This window comes from Equus quagga, unplaced genomic scaffold (genome assembly GCF_021613505.1).
Source record: "Equus quagga isolate Etosha38 unplaced genomic scaffold, UCLA_HA_Equagga_1.0 203_RagTag, whole genome shotgun sequence".
Classification (NCBI taxonomy): domain Eukaryota; kingdom Metazoa; phylum Chordata; class Mammalia; order Perissodactyla; family Equidae; genus Equus; species Equus quagga.
Genome location: NW_025798627.1, coordinates 255,732 through 263,653, shown reverse-complemented (window position 1 = coordinate 263,653; position 7,922 = coordinate 255,732). Strand labels below are relative to the sequence as shown.

Genomic DNA, 7,922 nt, shown 5'->3' with positions numbered 1-7,922 from the left:
GGCCGCGGGGCCCCGGAGTCCGCAGGGCGGCGCGGTCGGCCTCGGCGGAGCGCTGGAGCGCGGGACGGCGGTTGCGGCGCGGCGCGGGGACGGTGCCCGCTCGCGGCGCGCTCGGCTCCGAGTCCTCGCGTCTCCGCGCTCGGCCCCCGCGCGGCCGGCGCCCCCGGCTCCGTGGTTGGCCCGACTCCCCGCGGACGAGGAGGTGAGGGCTGAGGCTCCGCGGACGGGATGCGCCCGCAGCCTCCCGTCTTCGCAAGTGGAGGTTCCCCGGTCTCGGGGGCCTGGTGTGCGCGTTTGTGAACTTCACGAGCTTTCGGTTCCCAGCAGGCCCGGGGGAGCGGGTGTCACGGTTTCGGAGACCTGACGCTGGAAAGATTCTTCCCGTACAGCGTTATCCTTTGAGCGTTTTACAGAATCTGTAGCTGGAGAACTAGTGAAAAAGCTTGAACTTCAAGCACAGCCTTTTTTATTTTCATAAAATGTTATGTGTAATATTTTTCAGTTATTTAAAAAAAATTTTGTGTTGTATTAAAATCTTTTACCAGTTCTCTCACAAGTAAGAAAAAAAAAAAAACCTCTGAAATTTTAGATCCTGTGCAGAGACGGCGGCTCTATGCCAGTATTTGAAAGAGTGGGGTCCTGTGACCTTTGTGACATCGTTTTAGTTTGTCTTAAAGGAGAGATTTATTGCCGTTCTGATTTACTTTGTGTTCCAGAGATTAAGCAGATGTGCAGTATGGCAGGGAAAGAAGGGACAGGAAGTCAGAAATTGCTTCATTCTAGGAAAAAAAAAAAATCAAGTAACAAATCCAGTTGTTTTGAAAGGTACTCTGAAAATAAAGACTAAAGTTGCCTTCTGGATAAAATATTTCATTGGCCTTATAAAATTGTATCACTTAAGCAGAAAGTGTGTTGTGTGGATGGGGACAATTTTATCAAGTGAGTGTAGCATTTAAAAATATCTGTGTGTTGGAACTCTAACTGGGGAAAAATCAACTTTGGGTATGATTTTCTCTTTGGCCAAGGCAAATACTGCTGCGGTCTCTAATTAGAGTTTTGGATTATACCCCCGCTTTGTTAAAACCTATTTTATGGAGCAGCAGAACAAAAAGTATGTCAGATTCTTTTTCTTTGTAGCTTTACACACACACACATACACACACACACAAACACAAACTAGGCTAGCCCCAAAGAATAATTTGCATAAAAATACAATCACTTGAATGCAGAGAATATTTAAAAGGATGGTAAACTCAACATTTGGAAAAGGAGTATGTTAACTGGCAATTTTCTTTCTTTCTTTAGTCCCTGCCTCTGAAAATATGAGATGATTTCCTAGGAATAAACTTGGTTTGATGTACTTATTTAGACAGGCAAAATGATGGGGACTCCTTTTGTATTCAGTTTGTTTTAGGGAGCCCCCTAATGAAAGTCATCAATCCATGGTTTCGGTGCTGCACTGGTTTTCAGGTGGTCGTTGTGGGGACAGGTGTCAGTCAGCTTGTGAAGCAGCCCTCCCACCTCTGCAGCGATTAGGGAAGGAGAATACTTAGCCCACACCATTGCAGTCTTGAAGTGCTGCCCTTCGGAAGGATCTCATAGATCAATTTTGCCATGCACATGCGAATACTTTCCATGAGAAGTTCAGCTTTAGAAATATCTCATTTTGGGTTCTAAGTTTTATCCGTTTCTCAGTCTCTAATCATAGACCTTTGCTGTCATTAACAATGAATATTCATTTATGGCTTGTGTGTGGAAGTTGCCTAGGTGGTCTGCGTTCTGTTACCTTTACATAGTTTTAATCAGCATTTCGTGAGGTGAGCCAGGCCGAGAACTTTTGGTTACAGTCTCATAGAATGGAAGAAGTGGAGGTTGCTCGTGGTAAGGTCTGAGCTGACACTCCATGTCTCACACGTGATGGGAGAAGAGTGGGTTTCGTACACAGTGCTTGCTCCTGCCCCCGGTACTTCTTTCTCCTCAGCTTCTGCAGACCCTTTACTGTCATTTGACTGTCATAGTTGAATCATATGGCTGTTAGAATTTTTCTACACAGAACAGTAGCTTTTACAAGCATGACACAGGACATGAGGGCAGATACGTAATATTGACAGATTTAAGTGATGGAGTCTGTTTATTGATCTCTGAATGATTGTGCATAATTCAGCTAATCGATTCATGCCACCACTGTTCTGTCTTAGAGTGTAATCGTACAATTAAAATATGATTTTCACGATAGAAGCAGTTAAAAACCTGGTACACATAATTATAGAAGAAAAACAAGCCTTTCTTTTCCTTCCCTCTTTTGAAGTAGTCTGCTGTGAAGGTGTTATTTCCTTGACACATCAGAATGGCTCATTTGGAGTTGTGATGTTTGCTATGTAAATAGGCTGTATGTTGAATTTCTACAGAAATTTCTTCCTTCAGTGTTGTGATAATGGGTAGGATCCCCAAAGTACCATAGCTAAGAAAAATAGTCTGTGAAGTGGTATTTCTCTCTGCTATTTATATCATTTCCGCTATTTTTGTTGAATAGCTAGTAGCATTATTTTTTAATAAAAATTTCTTAAATGTGATGGTGCTATCTATCTTTATATCCTACAAACCTTTATCTCTGGCACTGACACAATCTCCATTCCCATTTATGCACCTGTTTAATGGACTTTTCATGGTGGATGTCCTGCTGACATGCTAAAGGCTATGTACCTGATAACAGACTTTTCATAGTCTCTGCTAACCCTGTCCCTTTCACAATGAGAAGACTTTCCTTTTCTTGATACTGTTGGTGTTCTCTTCATCACCCAGGCGTGAGACCTAGGAACCCGCTGACTCTTCTCTCTCTCTCATTCCTTCAGTAAAACTGAGCAACAAGTCCTGTTAACTCTTCCTTTGTACAGTTTCTCCAAGCCGGCCCCACACATCCTCCTCATTCCTCACTCTCCCTGCGATGGCCCAGGCCCTCAGTGGTCACTGCTCCAGGATGATTAGAGTCGTCTGCATCCTGGTCTCTCTGTTATTGAGTATTCCCCATTCTGCGCACTTCCACCACATTCACCCCTAACTCTCTTCTCCAGGGGTTGTCTCACGGGAAGGCTGCGTAGAGCTCAGGTTGATCTGATCCCAAAGCTGTCCGCTAGTTCACGTACTTTCCACGCCTCCCGCCCATTGCCTTTGGCATAAAGTCTAACCTCTCAACCTGGTTTTAATGTGCCTCACGCTCTTGCCCCAATTTAACTTACCAACTTTAATTTCTGCTTCTTTCCAACATGAACCTTCTGTTCCTGCTGATTGGATCTCACTGTCCTTCTAAGATGACTTTGTACCCTTTTGTTCGTACTCTGCCTTTTAGATGCCTTTTCCTTTCCCTCTGCCCTAACCACCATCTCCAAGTTCAAGTCACCTGCTCTGATCTTGTTTCTCTCATTGGTTTCTTCCTCTCTGCCCTTTTGTCTGCATCATTTCTTCAGACCACCAGACACTCTGACACCAGCTTGTGCTTAATCCTTGCTTTCCCAGCTGGATTGCGAGCTCCTCCAGGGCACTGGTGTACCTTGTGTTCCATCTTTGAAACATCGATAGGCCCTTGGGCACGGCAGGCACTTGATAAGGATATCTGTAGAATTGATAAGCCAGAGGGTGAATTTTTTAAATGGTGGGCTTTGATAGTGCCTGTATGCTGCTCACCATTGTGTGCCCAGAGCCTAGCTTGCAGCCTGACATCTCGTCCTGACCTCTGTAACTGTTTGTTAACATAGAAATTAATGTTGACATTGGATAAAAGGGACGGGCGTTTGAAGGAGGCATCTGTCAAGGAATTTTTTCCCCTTTTGCTACCGTGGTTCTAATCAGCCTCTCCATTCATCAGCTGTGAGCATTCTGAGGCCTGGCACTTTCCAGAAAAAGTAATGCTGGAGGCTGACAGTTGTGAGTTGGAATTAAGGAGGCTGTCGTTATTTTCAGGTGGCGTGATGGGTCCCAGTAGTGAGCAAAAATAGAAGCGTTCAGGCTTTATGTCAGTGTTTTACACATTAAACAATTAGGGTAGAGTTCTCAGTTATATGAAAGTGCAGCTAATTGGCCCTAAAATACCAGATTTTATTGCAAGGCTGCCCAACCTTTTCATTTAAAAGCTTCTTTGTGGTGCTGGCCCCATGGCCGGGTGGTTAAGTTCACGCGCTCTGCTGCAGGTGGCCCAGTGTTTCGTTGGTTCGAATCCTGGGCGCGGACATGGCACTGCTCATCAAACCACGCTGAGGCAGCGTCCCACATGCCACAACTAGAAGGACCCACAACAAAGAATATACAACTATGTACCAGGGGGCTTTGGGGAGAAAAAGTAAAGAAAAAAAAGAAAAAAAATCTTAAAAAAAAATTAAAAATTAAAAAAAATATAAAGTTTTAAAAAAAAAGCTTCTTTGTAAATAAAAACATAGTCATCTGGGGGTGAAAGGTGAGGTAGGCAAGAGTTGCCACGCCCATCAGATTGTACTTAGGACAGAATCCAATTCTTTAAACTTGGAATAAGACTCACTTTGTACAGGCGCTGTTTTTGCCAGGAAGGAATTTATAGTCTAGCAGGAGAAATAACACATGTATCCCTAAGACAAAGATCTAAGAGAGCTCAGAAGGGAAAATGACCTTCTGGTCGAGGGCAATGGGGCCCTCCTAAAGAGACAGTTGTTTGAGCTGATTATTGAGAGGATTTGGGTAAGATTTCAATAGCTGTTATTGGGAATGCGGGGGTGGGAAGGGTGACGGGGTCAGGGGGAGTGCAGGGCAGGCGTTCCGGGATTTTTGACTCCTCTTGTACTCGGTTACACTGGCCCTGCTCCTGGGCTGAACCTCCGCTAGGGCTCTCCTGGGCATTGGTGGTCTGCAGTGTTCCATAATGAAACTTACAGGATATACACATTCCTGCAATAATTATTTTTGGTGCCAAGTGCTGAACTGATCATGACATAAAGCACAAAATAAATCTTGTAAGCAGTAAAACCATTGCATTCCTGGGTAGCATCCAGCTCGCTTAGAATGCTCAAAAAGGCCTCCTGCAGTATGGAAACACCACCAATGAAGGTTGAAACTTTCATAGTAGTGTTAATAGGGAGAGGTCAAGAAGCCAGCCATCTGTGGGACACTGCACCCAGCAGGACTCAATAAACGAGTGAACATGCTAGAGAACCCTAGTTCTGATTCTGTAGAACTACCCCCATGGACTATAAAACCAGGACTGATGGGTGTAAGTTTCAGAGAGACAGATTTGGGGTCAGTATAAGGAAAGTGGTCCTATTGTGGATTGTGCTGTTTCATGAGGTGGTGAGCCCCCCATGACTAAATGTATTCAAGCATAGGCTATACCAGGCAATGTCTCATCTAAATACATCCATTATCTCCTTTCTTCCTCAAAACAATGCTGTGACATATATACTCTTATTGCCCTCATTTTACTGAAGAGCAATACCGAAACCTAAAAAGGTTGAGTAGCGAGTGCTTGTAGAGCAGGTGTCAAATGTAGGCAGTTTGAGGGCAGTGGCTGGATGTGCACCTTCAGGAAGAAAGGATACCAACCTCAGATGCCCATTGGGGTTTTTAAGGGCCCTTCCTAACACTACTATGGATTCTTTATTCTCCTTAGGGATCAAGATGCTAATTGTTGCAAAGCACTAATTCATTATCAGCAGTACTCAATTCCCAGAAATTCAGGACAAAGTGAATACAATTATCATCATTATCATGATAGTGATCACTTATTGATCATCTCGTTTAAACCTCAAGGTAGGGATTAAGTACCCTTTTAAGAAGTGGATAGTGGGAGCCGGCCCAGTGGCATAGTAGTTAAGTTTATGCACTTCGCTTTGGCAGCCCAGGGTTCGTGGGTTTGGATCCCTGGTGCAGACCTACACACCGCTTATCAAGCCACACTGTGGAGGCATCCCACATATAAAATAGAGGAAGATTGGTGCAGATGTTGGCTCAGGGACAATCTTCCCCACCAGAAAAAAATAAATAAAAGGAGAGTGGGTCAGGGAAGTTACAAAGTTACATAACTTGATGGATTCTGCAGAGTTGATAAGTGGCGGATGAATGTGTTTGCTGTCTGACCCCCTAAGCCCTGACTTTTCTTGTACTACCCTGTGATGTAATGCTCAGTGATACTGAAAATATTCACCTGTCAGTTCAGCCCCAATACCGGCCAATCAGAGAGGACACCGACCGGTCAGAGAGGCCACCGGCTGTAAGCAACCCCGTGGCTCTCCCGTGATGAGCTCACGTTGGGGAGGTTAGGTGAAGTCCAGAGGTGTGGGAGGGCTTGGGGATATAGCGGGACTGCAGATCTGGAGCTCCAGAAAACCGTGACTTCTCTCTGGGTTCAGCATTTATCTGATTTTATATGTGATACGTAGTACTATTAAAGAAAAAATGCCTTCATGCATAATTATATTTCATTTATATTTCTAAATAAGGAAAAATAGTTTTGCGATGGTGATGTATCTTCCTTATAAATGGCAGGATCTTCCTCCCCACTCCTTTTCCTCCCTTCACTCTCTTCCACTCTGAGGCTGATATTTCTGTCTCAACCTACCTTTTCTTGAAGTGCATAAGTGTGTGTGTCATCTTTTATAAAAATACAGGACGACACACCAGACAAATAGCATCCCCTTGGCCTCTTCCCTTTCAGTCTGCTTATGTTGCATCTCACTCCTGGTCCTGGAAGGCTGCTCCTTGAAGGACGATTCCTCACACAGGACCTGCACCTCCCACCTGCTTTCCTCTCCAACCCTCGACAGCCCTGTCCTCTCACACCGGCCCTCTGTCCTTCAAACCGCCAGAGCCGTTGTCCAGGATTCTCTTCTTCTGATTCTTGACCATGTGGGGCATTTGGTGTGACTGATCTCTCTCGGCTCCTTGAAGCTTGGCTGCCCTGTTTTCCGAGTGCTTCCCTTCTCCTGGTTGTTTCCTGCCGCACGTGCTCAGTGTGAGACTTCTCTGTAGGTTCCTCTCCTCCTCCCAGACCTCAGCATCCTCTCTAGTTCACCCTTCAACCCTGGCCTCACTCTTCTCATTTGCCCTGGGGCGGCTCACCTTCTGTTTTCTTCTGCTACTGCCTATATGTCATTGATTCCTAAATCTGCAACTCCAACCTTGAACCCTTTCTTGACATATGTTCCTGATATCTTAGAAAACTCAAAACCCCACTTCCACAGCCAGCATATTCCTTCCATGTTCTCTGTCTCAGTTAATGAAACCTCCTTCACCAAGTTTAAAATCTGGGAGTTGTTCTAGATTCCTCTCCTTCCTCAGCCCTGCATTCCACTGATCACCAGGCCCTGTAGAAGCTGTCTTCTCACACTCTTGAGTCGAGTCTGCCCCCTCCATGGCCGCCCCGGTTCAGGCCCAGCCTCCTCTTGAGGATGACTGCAGTAGCCACGTGGCTGGTCTGTCCGCCTTCTGCCTGGCCTGCCTCCAATCCGTTCCCCACACTGCTGCCTTTCTAAAAGGCAAATGTGATCACGACTCTGCTGCTGAAAATCTCTCAGCAGAGTCACTGCTCCTCCAGCATAAAGTCTCAGCTCCCTAGCATGGCACAGAAGCTCCTTTGTGATCTGGGCTCTCCCTTTGAGTGTGATCGAAGTCTTCTCTAGTGACCCTGGTCCCCATTGTCCACCCCTGCCCATAGCATCCCTACTAAGGAAATGAGTTGTTACAGGAAAGGGAATGAGAAAAGGGATGGGAACAGAGAAGAGGTTATGGAACTATGCTGTCTGGTACTGTAGCCACTAGCTGCATGTGGCTACTGAGCACTTGAAATATGGCTAGTCCAAATTGGGATGTGCTAGAAGTGTAAAATACACACGGGTTCAGAGACATTATATGAAAAAAGAATGTAAAGTATCTCAACAAATTTTAATATCGAGTACATTGTGAAA

The 7,922-nt window shown here is 45.3% G+C and overlaps 1 protein-coding gene across 7 annotated transcripts in view; it reads left to right on the top strand.

Annotated features, from left to right (window-relative positions):
• Positions 1-7,922, top strand: part of LOC124233484 (SPATS2-like protein) — a 165,566-nt gene that overhangs the window by 1,057 nt on the left and 156,587 nt on the right. Inside the window, exon 1 of one of the 7 annotated variants that reach the window (XM_046650610.1) lies at positions 7-202. The exons of 5 other annotated variants lie outside the window; for them this stretch is intronic. The gene's annotated coding sequence lies outside the window, so the exon portion shown is untranslated. Of the gene's footprint in view, positions 1-6; positions 203-7,922 lie in introns of those variants that run through there. One more of the 7 variants, XM_046650606.1, reaches the window with a different exon arrangement.